General features: G+C 49.0%; 1 protein-coding gene across 1 annotated transcript in view; it reads right to left on the reverse strand.

Moving 5' to 3' along the window:
• Nucleotides 1-1,695: 1,695 nt before the first annotated feature.
• Nucleotides 1,696-14,516, reverse strand: part of LOC139676758 (collagen alpha-1(I) chain-like) — a 43,525-nt gene continuing 30,704 nt past the window's right edge. The window contains exons 6-10 of the mRNA XM_071566018.1: nucleotides 11,023-11,317; nucleotides 10,128-10,194; nucleotides 8,096-9,125; nucleotides 7,154-7,299; nucleotides 1,696-3,871 (exon numbers count right to left, since the gene is read on the reverse strand). The gene's annotated coding sequence lies outside the window, so the exon portion shown is untranslated. The remainder of the gene's footprint in view (nucleotides 3,872-7,153; nucleotides 7,300-8,095; nucleotides 9,126-10,127; nucleotides 10,195-11,022; nucleotides 11,318-14,516) is intronic.

Genomic DNA, 14,516 nt, shown 5'->3' on the forward strand with positions numbered 1-14,516 from the left:
GACTGATGAATTGCAAGTTAGAGCTAAAAGCCAAAGCTGTAGTGAATGCAGCCCATTCCCCAACAGGGCCATGGAGACTTAAACATGGGCTTCGGGAGAAACCTCTCACATATTCCAGTCTCTGCCATGGTTCAGCTCCTCAGCACAGCACCTTAAGAAGTGGGGAGTGCAGTTGTGTGCCCTCGTGCCACTCCTTCGGGATCAGATGGCACAGGCAGCAGGGAGGCAGAGACCTGGCACAGTCTCTGTGGGGAGCTGAGCAGACCAGTCTGTGGCCCCAGAAGGCTCTGGGTTTTTGAGTGCTGCTCTCCCACGAGGGCAGTGGTCTCTGTGCCCTGGGGGTCAGGGCAGGAGGGCAACATGGAGAACACTGACCTACTGAAACCAGGCTGCTGTGTGTGCCTGGGCACACTTGCCACTGGAAAACTGCACGGTAGAGGCACTTTTGTGCCAACCGTGGAATTAATTTCCTTAGAAAAGTATTTTGCCTAAAGCCCACTGGAGATTGCAGCCTCAGATAACTCGCTCACTTTGGTTTGGGGTTGGAGGTGAAACTCCACAGCAGGGGCACATCCAGCCCCCAGGGTGAGCACTGCTGGCTGTACAGGCAAGGGATGTCCTGTGCCAGGCAACCCAGGGCAGAGGGAAGGGCACTGGGAAAAAGGGGGTTGTTACACTTCTGTTGTACAGAGGTAAAAAAAAGCATTTGTCATCTGGCTAAGAAAGTGAACTATGCTGGATCCTACATTCCCTGCCTAAGTCCATGGAACAGGTTCTGTTGAGTGCTGTCAATACCTCAGAGGTCTCATTTGTTTCTTTCTTGTGACAGTCAAAGTCACAAAGCTACTTTGAGTTGGTTGCATCTGTTTGCCCTTCCCTTCCCTTGAAGCAAATACAACCAGTAAAATTCCCTGACGTATTTCTCTCCTTCCTGAAGTTTCTTTCCTTCATTGCCCTTCTCCATATAATCAGACCCCTTTTCACACATGAGCAAACCTAGAAAATCATTTAGACTGGGAACCATGTGAACCACTTCAGTGAACGTCAGGTAATTGTGTCTTAGAGGCCTTTTGGAAGGTCAAATATTTCTGTGTAATTTTTCCAGCTACTTTCTCCATGAACTGAAGCCCACTGGCACTGGGCAAAGAACAAGGTGGCTTTGTACAAGTCTCCAACTCCTCGTCCCCATGGAGCACCCGCCCCAGATCTCTGCTTGATTCCTTTCATGGTTTTTTTCCACGACGCCCAACGCCACATGTCACCTGCTTGTGCAAGTTTTGTATTGCTCACCCTTGGCCCAGGAACAGCTCAGGTTCCCAAACACAGTGCTCAGTAGATTCTGCTCTTTTCCAAAAAAGGACTGTCTTTTCACTTGCATCAGGATATGAAAAACAACCTGAAAATCATGAGACACACAGACAGGCACAGACAGACAGCTCACTGCAGTGCTGGTGAACCTGCCTGCCCGTGGTTGCTCCTGGTGTGTCTCTCCTATGCAGAGTATTCCAGATGAGCTGCAGCTTTCCCTTCTGGCATCTCAAATTTGGGTATTACTCCTAAAAAACTAATAAACTTTGTGATAATAAACAAGAAACGAAAATACTAATTTTAATGAACTGACAAATATTATGGCCACAAGATGGTCACATAATCCCAACTTTCATTCAAAACTAGACAACATCAAACAACATTAAATAAACTTTATGTTCTTTAATAATGCAATTTCAACTACAGAAGTAAATAAATTTGGTTTATACTAAGAATGGAATCACAGAGGGACTTCTAGAGATAAAATTTCTGTTTTAGGAGAGATTTAAATTTCATAAAGTGGTCTTGTTTTCTGAAGCCCAGCCTAGAATGGAGAACAGAACAATGCCCCTTAGGCTGTACATTCATTAAAGCACAAGCTTTTTTGAACTGCAAACCTGGCAAACAAGGCCCTTTTTTGTCCTCTTGGGAATGTAAGACCAGTCAATAAGTGTGGTGAGTTCCCAATCCCAGATTCCTTCCTGCTGCTCCAGACACTGCCCAGCTTTGCTCCTGGAGCATTCCCAGGCTGTGGCAACAGCCACAGCACAACCCCAGCCATGGCAGCAGCCGGGGCCTGACACACATGCAGGGAGGGGTAAGGAGGCAGCAGCAGCTGGAGCTTTAACCAAGGAAAACATAAAAAGTGACAAATCTGTTTGAGAAAGAGGCTGTCGTGCAAAGCAAGTGCACCAGTGCCAGTCCCCAGAGCTGCCCCAGCAGAGCCCGCTCTGTGCCCACTGCCAGCACCGCCTGCCCAGCACTCAGCACCGCTGCCCACTGTGCCCTGCCTCCCAGCTGGATGCAAACCCCTGCAGGCTCCATCCCCACGGGGTGGACTGGGACATGGGACTGTCCCCCTCGTCCTCCTGCCACTCCTCCAGCATGGCAGCCCATGAGCCTCGCACCAATCCTCGGGGCTGCCTCTGGGTCCCCTGCAGCAACCACAGAGGAGCAGAGGCAATAATGACACTTTCTGATGTGCTGCTCCTTTCTGCATGGTTAAAGACCCACTGTCTGACACGTTTTACTTGCTTCCCTTTGTGCCTGCTTTGGTTCCTCAGTGCAAGTCAAGATCCACTCCAACTGCACATATCTTGTATTTGGAATGAAATACCTCAAAACCTGCACATGGAGATCTTTTTCAGTAAATATGAAATTCTATAATTAGAAAAAACCACAGACTAAACCAGTCCAGTATTCTCAGACTACAAGCACGTTGTTTGTCCCCGTTAATTGCAGTCTAAAGCTATAAAATACAGGGTATAACAACATTTCTAGAACATCTATATGGCATTTGTTACAGACACTGTCCTTCAAAGTCAGCTACGTGTAATAACTTCTGACTACTGTATGTAGTTGCAAACTGAAGGAAATCACATAATGTGAGAAATTCTGGGAATAAGACAGTCTGGACCAGCACTGTCTAAAGAACATGGTTTTGAGACACCAGATCTCAGCCCACATCCTTCCCTCCCTCCCACAAGACACATCGATTTGTACTTTCCTTGGCAGTTTGGGGTTGCAATGCAGCCCCAGCAGGGAGGGGTCCAGGGGCATCTCTACCAGGCTGCAGGAGATGAGTCCCTTGGGGGACCCCAGGGCTGGGGTGGCTCTGGCAGGGCAGGGGTCTGCATGTAGCAGGGATGGATGGACCTCTCCTGCTCCCTCTGGAAATCCGGAACTGGCACCATCTGGCACACACATGTTGTTCCCTGTACCAGCATGGATATCTTTAATGAATGACAGATTGATTTCTCCACTTGGGGCAGACGCCAGGAGTCCTCTTTAATATCAGTGTTTAGCTCATGACATTGTCTGCTCCTCCTGGAAAGAGCACAAAGGAACAGGTTCCAGTGGGAGAGCAGCAGCAGACCCCCCAGAACGATGGCTGACCAGAGAACCTGGCTCAGAGTGGAAAGAGAGAGTATTAATTAGGATTAAAGGGAAGTAACAGGCTTAGTATAATATGACAGCTGTGCCTGAGAATGCCACACTTTCTAGCTGCATCATAGTTTGGGTATTGGCCAAATCACACTGGCTGCAGAATCCCCCCATTTCTGAAGTCACTGGAGAGGGGCAGAATTGTCTGTATTTAGCCCATCAAGTCCCCATATTAATATTTGCTCCCTCCTTGCTTTAGTACCCTGCTGTCCACTTTCACCTGGCATATCCCACAGTGGGTCTGGATGCTGAAGAATGAAGCCAAGGCCGTGCCTTCCCCAGAAGGATTAATGGCTGGGCCTGTGGTTTGTTTTCCATTTAATTCCTTCTTCCTTTCCCCACGTGTGGGTTTCCTTATAATACACTCTATAAAAAACACTCCAACCAGAAAACAGCAGACCTGAAAACGAAAGGAAATAATAAATCAAACAGCAGAAGGTAGAAAAGAAGGAAAGGGATAACATTTGTAGTGCAATTTTGCCTAGAATTGCAGTCATATCTGTGCTTTTTGAGGTTATGAAGGTATGTTTGGAAAAGAAAGCAACAGCTTTGTGGGTGACAGAGCCAAGCACAGCAGCCCAGTTACCAGGCTCGGGACAGAGCCACCCCCCTCCCAGGGGGCATGTGGGGGGCTGCAGGGCTGCCCACCCTCCCTGGCACTGCCCTGCACACTCCTCTGACAGCACTTGTGGTCACTGAGGGCTGAGGGAGCTGCCAGCCCTGCAGGAGTCCCGCAGGGAATGGTGTTGGCACAGCTGGTGTGTGCCACATGCCACGGGAAGGGAAGCCAGCAGAGGGAGATCGCTGGGAGGTTCGTGGCTGGGCGGCTGGGATCGAAGCCCTCTCCTCGCAGCACATGCTGGGAGCAAACCATGTGGTGTCATGTAACACAGATCAAAGTGATGTTCCCCCCTGGGGAGGTGCCCACTAAGCATCAGGGATGCTTTTCTTAAAGCTGGAGAGATGTGGAAAGGAGCACAGGCGAGGGGAAGGGAAGAAATATCTTTGGAAAAAAGCCTCGGGGCTGGTGGTGATGTGAAATGCCCAGACTTGACCCTGGTCAGTGCACAAGGGAACAGCACTCTGCAAAGGCAGGGAGGAAAGGTTGAGCAGCACCTCTGAGCAGTGGCAGAGCTGCCCTGCCCCTGCCAGCGACAGGCAGCAGTGCAGGCAGTCAACTCCTGTCCTCATCCATCTCAACAGACAGGAAAAGGCAAAAAAGAGACCAGAAAGAAAATCAGGGAAAAGGCACTTTCCTGGGAGCAAGGAGCAGCAGCAGAGCAGGTTTAGGGCTACAGCACAGAGAGTTTCTCTTTCCTTGCAATGGTGTTTGCAGGTCCAGAGTATTTTAAACTTCCACTGGACTTAAAGGTCCCCAGTGCTCAAGTGTGACAGTGACAAGTGGCCAAAGCTCTTTGTTCATGGTGACTTATCTCTTTCCAAAACTCCCCTGGGTAAGGTCTGCAGGGTGCTGGGGAGGTGGGTCCTGCCTGCCCAGCCGTGTCCATCTGTCCACAGAGAGATTAACCTCTGCCACTGTCCACACAAGTCTCACATTCCCACAGGGACATCATTTCAGACTGTCCCTCCTGGAAGGAAGGGACTCTCTGAGAGGGAGCACACAGTGGGCAGGAGGACGGGGCACCAGGATGCTCCACCTGGCCTTGGGCACAGGAGCCTTGACATGGTCCCTGCAGGGGAGGTAGAGACGTGCGGGATGGAAGGGGATAGAACAGGGAGGGTGGGGAGAGAAATTGTTTCAGAGCTGGAGCTAATTTTGCAGAATCTGGCTGTTAAACAAAGAACCACAGTGTTTTTAAAATTCTGCTTACTGAGTTAAGTCACTCTCCTGCCAACTGGTTTCCTTCAGCTGGCTGGACAATCTGACACCTCCTCTAAGAAAAGAATCCACCAACATGAGCAGCTTGGTGTGACAGGATCAGGAGCCACCCCTGAGCTGTGCTCCCCGGGCAAAACAAGCACTGGAGCTGGGAAATGAGTCCCTTTGTGGGATACTTCTGTCCTGCCAAACCTGGAGCCTCTGGCTGCTGGTCTGTGCCTGTCACGCCGAGGGGGTGGAGGGGCATGTGCCCCTCCTCTGACACCCCCAGCTGAACATTCCTGCTTTTCCCTTAGCACCAAAGCTCACGTTTCAGCGTCCCCTCAGGACACTGAAGGGCCCGGGACAAAGAGCACCCTTTGAAGGCTCTCATTACTCTGGGCTGTACTTCTCAGCTCTGATTAGCCTGTCTGTGAAATTCCAAAAAGATGGTTATCTCTGACTTACTGATTTAACTCTGACTTACTCTGACCCAAACCTTCTGTGATACCTTTCTGCAAGCCAAGAACTACTTAAGTGCTACCCCTGATGAAATACCAGCATGTTTCACATCTGCCTCATTTTGATACTAATGAAGGCTATTTTTTGTATTATACCATTAGAGCTTTTTTCCTGTCAGTAGCAGTTATAATTCTATTTACTAGTTACTGCAGTGACCACTTGGAATGCATTTGTCTTTGGAAGCAGCAAAACTTGTGGATATTTTACATGGGAGAAACACTAATGTGATTTTTTCAAATAATACAAAAGGCATTTTGTGGGGTTTTGGATTTGTCCAAATCCTGTATATTTACATTTCTTGATACTACTGCAAAGTATAGGAGATATGAACAGCTGTGCCTCGATGCTGGCACTGGTCCTGGCAGGGTAGAGCAAGAAATAGCTGAGGACACAAAACACCAGAATAATTTTAAGCATTCACCACTAAAGCACAGTAAATCTTAAAAATGCTGTCAGCATTTGCACTGACATCCAGAGCATCCCTGGATTTAGGCTTTGTTCTACATTTCATGCTGAGTTCAACAACAAATATTCCATCACAAGTATTTCATTTGAAAGTTCAGCAATTTTAAGGCCCCTCAAAGAGAATTTAAAACGATTCCCCCAAGCAAAGGGCCTATCCCAGCCCCCAGAGCATGGAGGGGCCATCACAGAGCCAGGCTGTAACCAGTGGGTGATGGGAGAACGAATCCATGAGGAAGCCAAGCCTGAGGTTTGCTGTGGAGTTGCCCTGGCTACTCCCACCCACTGTGGGCACGGCCCGGCACGGATCAGCCACAGCTCCTCTGGTTCTGGCAGGACCTGAGAGTCACCCAGAGACCTCATGTGGTGACACCCAGCAGTTCCAGAGGCTGCTGTGGCCACAGGGACACTGCTCTGCTCCCCAGGCACTTCCCACCCCCTGCACAGCAGCCCCAATCCCTGCCCCGCACACCCCAGGCAGGGTAGGTGTCCAAGCTCAGCAGGGCATGAAGCATTTCATCATTAGTTCTGCTTGTTCCTTGGTGCTCCCCAGCCCCAGGACACAGCAGGACTTCACTTCCAGGTGGCCCACCAAAAGCAGGCACCACTTTTGGTGGGACATGGGACGTGGGCACTGCCACAGAAGGGACATGGGCACATACCCATTGCTTCCTTAGTAATTGTATGGACCTTCAGGACCAGAACTTCTCATCCAAAACACCAAACAGCAAATCCCCACACTTTCCTGCAGTAGCTAAATCTGTTTTTTATTTACCAGAGCAATACCCTTCAGAATCCAAAAGCCCACCTCCTTCCTCCCTCACTGCAGTTCATGTGACCCCAGCAATGCCCAGGAGCAGCGACTGCCACATCACTCACCCACACGGTGGCCACACTCCCAGGGCTGGCACAGCAGCCTCCAAGGGCTGCAGAGCGAGGTTTGGGAAGCACTGACACCCACAAGGATGAGTACATCTGTCTCAGAGGTTTGCTGAGACCCTGAAATTGCAGGGCAAGGTTATCACCTGAAAAGAGAGAAGAAATGAAACTCAAACTATTCCAAGTGAGGAAGAAAATAAAATTACTTCAATGAGGAATACTTGCATTTTAAAACACTGATATGTGTATTATCAGCCAGAGAAGCTGCAGTATCTTCCAGAACGTGCTGCTGGCTGACAAGACCTTAACTTGTCAGTTCTATATTGCCACTAACACCTGAGACAGCAAACAAGAGCTAATCCTTACACCACTCTTGTGCTAATGACTGCAGGAGATAACTGGTGTCCCTGGCAAGTGTCCCATTTAATTCAATTAACTCCAGCCAGGGCCCCGTGATTGCAATGGCAGCATCAGAGAAAGCCAGAAGGCAGATCTGGAGTCAGATGCTAAAACCAAGGCAGTGTCCACCATCCCTTTGTGCTTGGACCCTGGCAGCCCACCCCGTGGGTAGAGACCAACCAGCATCCACAGCAGCTTCTACAAAAGGGTGTGGGAGAAAATAATTTCTTTTATGGAAAATGCTCATCTTTTTTGCTGATAAAATGAATGCAACTTAGTTCTTTGTATATTTAGCTTATTTCCTCTGAAACGCTGGGTTCTGTGTGTGCTTAAGCAGAGGTTTCTGTGTCCCCATCCCCACCCGTGCTCTGAGCCAGGGGGAAGATCATGTTTCCCCTAACACAAGGCAGATGGTCTGCTGGCCAACCCAGGGGCACCCAGAGCCTCTGGCCCCTCCAGCAGGAGCCTGACACTTGCAGTGATTGAGGTGCCTGAGGTATGAACTGAATGAAACATTCTGATAAACAGGAAAAGTAAACTAACCATGAAAAATTTAGCTGAAGGAACAACTGGTATATCCCCTCAGTTGATACAATTTCCAGGTCTGTGTGATAGTAAAAAAATACTTTCCAAATATTTTCCTTTTCCTTCTGAACATTCTTCTGCTGTGAGCTCCAACAGGCAGCAATACATCTGCCCACTCACATTATTCAGTTAAGAAGTTTCAAAATAGCAAGAGATGTGCAGGCAAGTTTCCTTGGTGGTGCTTCTGAAGTGTTAGTCTGGAATAAAATCCCTGTACCCAGCCAACGTAAACAGAAAGTGTATTTAAAGATGGGAGATTATCCATTCCTTGACAGGGTTGTCATACCTACTCTGCTGTCCATTCTTAGCAGCAGTTTTGTTTGAAGGTCACTCCAGCACAAATAATGCCAGGAAAGGCTTTTCTGCTGGAAAACAAAGCCTTCAGACCTTCATACGTGACCATCATTTTGGACATGTCTCAGAAGCAGCATGAGCCAGTGGAGATCTCTGAAGCTTCACAAAGTTCTGCTGTCTTTGTGGAAAACCCTTTATGGCATTCCTGTCATCCTTCAGACTCTGTGCATCCTCCAGGATGGCTGAGAGTGCAGCAGGGAAGCCCAAACCATGCCAATAGTTACTGAGTTACTGTGTTCCCACCTTTGAATGCACTGGAGAACAATTGTCTGCAAATACAGCTCAGCTGCTCCATGCCAGCAACCAGCTTCAAAGTTAGAAAACCTGTGCTGTGGGTCCATTCATTAACATTAAGCACATGTTTAAATAAACTTCTACATTCTATAGACTTTTTTCCCATCCCATGGCTCTGATGGATGGAGGTGCTGAGCTCCCAGCTGGCATTCATTTCCCACATGCTCCCATCTTCATGTTCAGTATCTTCCAGAAAAGAACCAACCTCCCCACTGTGCTCCAGTCCCAGCTGAGCCCAGGTGTTTCCAGAGGGCCCAGGCTCCCCTTCCAGGCACCACGTTTACACCAGTGCAAGATCCAGGAGGGACAGTACGGGATGAGCAGAGCTGTGCAGAAACACCTGTGAGCAGAAGGATGCAGCAAATGCAGTTGCGGTTGGAATTCCTCCCTTGGCAGTGCTGATGGCTCTGGCAGGCTGGGCTTGGCAATGCTGCAGCTGCACTGCCACCTGGGCACAGCATGGCCCGGCCAGGGGAGCAGTCACCTGCACTGGCACTGCCAGCAGCAGTGGGACAGAGCTAACCCTCCTCCCCAGCACGTCCCAGGGACACACAGCACAGCCACAGCAGCCACTGCCTGGGGGGCACTCTGGTCCTCCTGGCTGCTCACAGGCCGGGACCAGACTGGCACATGTCTGCAGCATCCTGCCATTAGCAGCCTCCCCACTGCAGCTCTGTGAGTCAGTGAGCCCCAGCAGGACTGTGCTGAGCTTTATCTTTGGCCAAGTGGGGCATCAGCTGAGGGAAAACTGTGCCTGACCAGGGCTGGTGCACGTGTGGGTCATGGTGCGACAGCAGTAAAAGAAATGGTGTAAAACCCCCAGGGCCTTTCAAAGCATTTCCAAATGCTGCCCCAATTTCCCTGCTGAGTGTCAGGTTCTGGGAACCAGCCACCTGCACAAAACTACTGCAGAGCCACATCTAAAACCACATCACCTGCTGCACAGAAAGAGCTGACAATGGCATTACCATGAAACTAAAATTAGAGGCTAATTGGGCTCTGCAGTCACTGAAATTGATGACACTTCAGCAATTAACATCCCTGAATTTTCTTGACTGGAATTAGTTTAAAATCCACTCCCATTCATGCTCCACCAGCAAGAGCCCTGGTAGCCTGGCATCCCTCACAACAGGGGGATTCTGGCACCACTCCCGGGGCTTGTGCTGTTTCCAGCAGGTACTAGGGTAGGCACAGATCTGGGAAGAGAGTGTGTGCCTGTAAATCAGCATCATTTCATGAAAATGGGATGTGATAGTCAATGTCAGGGCATGGGAACCATCACTACCCATGAACACAAGACACAACTCATCAAAAGCCACGAGGCACAACAGTGTGGTATCACCTGGTCCTTTCATGCAGGTACATCAGTCAGTGATGTCAGGCTGTACATCAGTCAGGCTGCTGCTGCTCTGAGCAAAACACAGAGATGCCAATGTTAACCAGTGAGGCAGTGAAAGCATCGACTGCTCAACACCAGCTCAGGCTGCCAGAGTGGGACACAGGCCCAGCCTCTATGAGCACATCTTGCACATGAATCAGAACATAAGGTGAGCAACAACACCTACTGAAAGGCACATGAACCTTTCCCTTGACCTCTTTGGGATGCATCACACATTTGGGGCAGCAGAAAACACACCCTATTTAACTGTATGTGTTACTTACAAGTTCAGGGTGTTTTCCTCGAAGATTCAGAATGAGAGACTCAACATGTTGCCATTACAGCTGCAAGTCAGGTCAATGAAGCATCAATTGCTATGCCTCTGCCTCAGAGAAACGTGCTGCCACCTCACTGTGCAGGACATGGTGCACACAGCCCCCTGCAGGCTTTCTGTGCACCTGTGCTGTGTCTGTCTGTCCGCCCATGGCAACCACACCTGCCTGCTGCTCACTGGCAATTTGTGCAAGAGCTCTATGGCTTCATCTTTAGTTCATTGTTCTGTACAGTATTTGGAGTTTCTAATCCATAAATACATTGCCTCATGGTGGGACATTTTGAAAAACCATGGTGTGCTCCCACCTCCATGCACAGCTGAAGCCTCTGATTCCTGACAGCACAGACCTTCCAAAGCCACCCTCTTCCATCCCTTCCTTCTGCACCTGCCTTGTATTTGCTTTGGCCAGCAATTTTATCTGCACTCTCTCATCCAAATGTTGCCCCATGGCTCTTTGCAAGAATGTCCCAGTTCTGCTGTGAGCCATGAGGCAGGAAGGGACATGGTACCAGGCTGGTTTCTCACCTCAGCTGTGATGAAGACTGGTCATGGCTGGGCCCTGCTGGTGCTGCTACTGCTTGTCCCCGTGGAGCTCAGTGCCATCACCACACAGCTCACTGCAGCCTCATGCTCTGCTCTCCTCCTCCCTTCTTCCCACACTCGCTGCAGGCACAGAATGTTCCCGGGCTCCTGCAGCCATCCCTGGGGCATGCCAAGTCCATATGCTGCTGTCCCTCTCACACATCTCCAAAGGGCCAAAAGACTGACTCCTTGGAGACACATTGCTCTGTGCACAGTCCATCCAGCAGAAGGAACAAACCTGGCCAAGATGGAAGCAAAAACGTGTCATTGCTTAGCAAGATTCCACTTGATACTCAGAGATATCAAGTATATTATTTTGGGGGAAGGTAATATAACCACTCCTATTTTCAATGTAACATGCCTAACTTTTCCTTAAGTAAAATCCTTTTTTACTCATTTGCTTTAAAACTCTCCGTTTGCCAGGAATAGAAATGTGTGTGTATGTATTACATATATTATACTACAGACATTTTATTACATATATTATTCCACAGACATTATATACCTCTGTATTATACTACTGACATATGTTCCTTCCACCATTTGTATCAGCACTTCGGGCTACAATCAGAGCACTGTGGCTTTATTCTAAAACTCACCCCTGCAGATTATGAGCAATCAGGTTTCTGAATTTGGAGTCCACAGGCTATGGCTCTCCCTGGCTACCCCAGGCAGCTGACACTGTTGGGGACATCTGCTCCAGCCTGGCACTTGGATGACTGCGACGTTCTGCTGTTGCTGCCAGTGGGCAGACGGGTGTGGGGGCCTGGCACCCCCCCTGAGGCTGCCTGGGTCCACTGGCCTCTGAGCCCAGCTCCACGATCCAGCATCATCATGGGGACTGAGGCTTCCCCTGCAGCTGCTGCAGAACAGACACCCCGACCAGCATGGATTTTAAATGCTACATGTCTTTCACTGGGGCTCCCAACTGATGGTAAGTTCATGTTTCAAGGTAATGTCACATTCAACAGTGTCACAAATAATGGGTGCTTTAAGCACCCAGAAAATCCTTTGCTTCATTAAGTCCTGACTGCAGAGTCCCCACAGGAAGATGTGTGACAGCTCTCTGGGATGCCAAGATGCTGGATAAGCAGAGTAAAGAACCCTGCTCTGAGTGAAAGCCCAGACCTTGGACTAGAAACATCCTCTCCTGAGCAGCAGCAATTGCAGTTCATGTCACACCATTCCTGACAGCAACAGCTGAGGATCCCATTCCAAAGTGACTGAATGTTACAGTGCAGAGCTGAACACTTGTACTCATGACTGCAGCAGCCTCATGGGACTCATCCCTGTCCCCTAACATATTGGAATTATCCTCCCAAATAGCTACTTTTCTACCAACAATATGCACATCTTTCCAAAGGCAAAGTGGAAATCCCTGCAAGTATTTCTGCTCCCACTCAGAAACAACAGTAATCTGATCCACGAGCAAATTCCATTTCTGTTGCTGAATTCCTTTGTACAAGTGTCTTTGCTTTGAAAGTATTTGGCAACAGCGAGGCACAGGCTAATTTTACTTATAAGGTGTGAATCAAAGCAGATTTGCAAGTTTCTGAGTCACAGAAAGGAAGCGTCTGTGGCCTCTCTCACCACTTTTATCAAGAGAACACATCACAATTCAGCTATTTTAGATGCAGCTTCAAGCCTGCTCACCTCGCCCTGCAGATCCCCATCTCCCACCACCCTCCAACTCTCCCCAGGCACAGCAACGGGGACAATTCCAGAGTCTTCTCTAAGGACCTGGGGAAATTCCAGCCTTACCCAAACCTGCTGTTGTTAATGGGCTGCATCACCATGGGCAAGACTTAGGCTGCAGTGTGAGAGTTGTGTAATCCAGCAGGTGCTTTGTGAAAGAAGGGGGTGACCAAGGAAAAGGCAAGCTACTCATCACATTGCACAGTGCTGAAAGCCCTGGGAAGCTCAGGGACTAAGATACAAAAACTGCTGCAGCAACAGCAAACTTTCAGGGACTGCCTACAGCCTGACCCTGCTGTCAGATAAATGCAGGTCTACGATCCACTGACTCCTTCTGTGCTCCTTCACTGCTGAGAGAGCTTCCTCCTGGGGTCAGGTTGTCCTGAGGATGGGGCAGCTCTGCCACGTGGGCTGCAGTAGCACCAGGAGCACACACAGATGTTCAGCTCTGCTCCCTCCAGTCCCTGCATGGCTCCCAAGGTGCTGGGTGCAAGCACTACCCTCACATTTTATCTGTTCATTCACAGCTCACAACAGACCTGATCTCCCCCAGCTCTGCAGGGACATGCCAAGGACTGGCATGTTTCAACATATCATTCCACTGTCACCACTCACTGCTCTCCAGCCCCAATGGACCACTTTGCTGCCCTGGCCCAGACTGAGGGTGACAAAACCATCTTCTGCCTTAAAGCAGGACCCCAGGATTTACAGACAACAGACATGGTATAAAAACCACACAGCAATGTCAGCAGGAGTGGAGGGTCCTCCACCTCCCAGCACTCTGTGGGATTTGCCCATTGAACATATAGGTGAATTCTCAAAAAAATATCAGTATGGGGAACGCTTATCTGGCTTAATTATTTCTGTTCACTGCTGCTCTCAGCCTGATCCAGCAGCTCCAGGATAGATCACAGCCATCATCAAACCAGATTCTTCCCTGACAGTCTGTGGAGACACATATTTGCCATCTGCAATCTATTCCTCAGTTTCTGGCATATATTTTCAGTGCTTTCTTTTGAAAGCTGTTTCAGATTTCTCTGGGCTTCTCCCTAACCTCTGCCAATGAAGCCTCTCACCGTGTAATTGTCGACAGCTGTGTCAGGAAAAGTATTTTCCTTTTCTTTTACTGTTCCTCTTGCTGCAGCACATCAGCTGCTACTCAAAGGGCTGCCTGGCTGTGTAACACACACCAATATGTGGAAAGCAGACCATGTCTTCTGAGAGGGAATTTTGGGGGGCTGAACTGTCTGCGATGTTTTTCAGAGATAATTGCAGCTCCACAAGTGAAAACACTGACAAGTAAAAGGCAGCTGAGCAAACAGGTGTGAAGCTACAAGTACTGGGCTGGACAAAAGTGAATCTTTCCTCCTTTCCAGGAGTTTGCATCTCAGTTTCATGGTAAAAAAAAATCCAGTTTAAAAAAAAAAAAAGGAAAATCACTGCTGATTTTTTTCCCCAGGCAAAAGATTGGAAATGTTGGGGACTAGACTGTTCTCCCTTGTCTGCCAGGCTGAACTCAAATCTGAAACATCTGTTCACATAACTTGAGATGAGCTCTCCCAGTCAAGTAACATAAGCACGAACTCTCTCTGCCATCAGGACAGAACTATCAGTGAAGCTCTTTGTGGAAGCCCAAGAATCCAGACACTTCTGATATTCCTTGCAAGCACCAAATAATGACGTGTTCTCACTACCAGCAAGGAGAAATCAGCACCTTTTCCAAATACTCTAAATCCTGGAAT

This window comes from Pithys albifrons, chromosome 11 (genome assembly GCF_047495875.1).
Source record: "Pithys albifrons albifrons isolate INPA30051 chromosome 11, PitAlb_v1, whole genome shotgun sequence".
In the NCBI taxonomy this organism is placed as follows: Eukaryota; Metazoa; Chordata; class Aves; order Passeriformes; family Thamnophilidae; genus Pithys; species Pithys albifrons.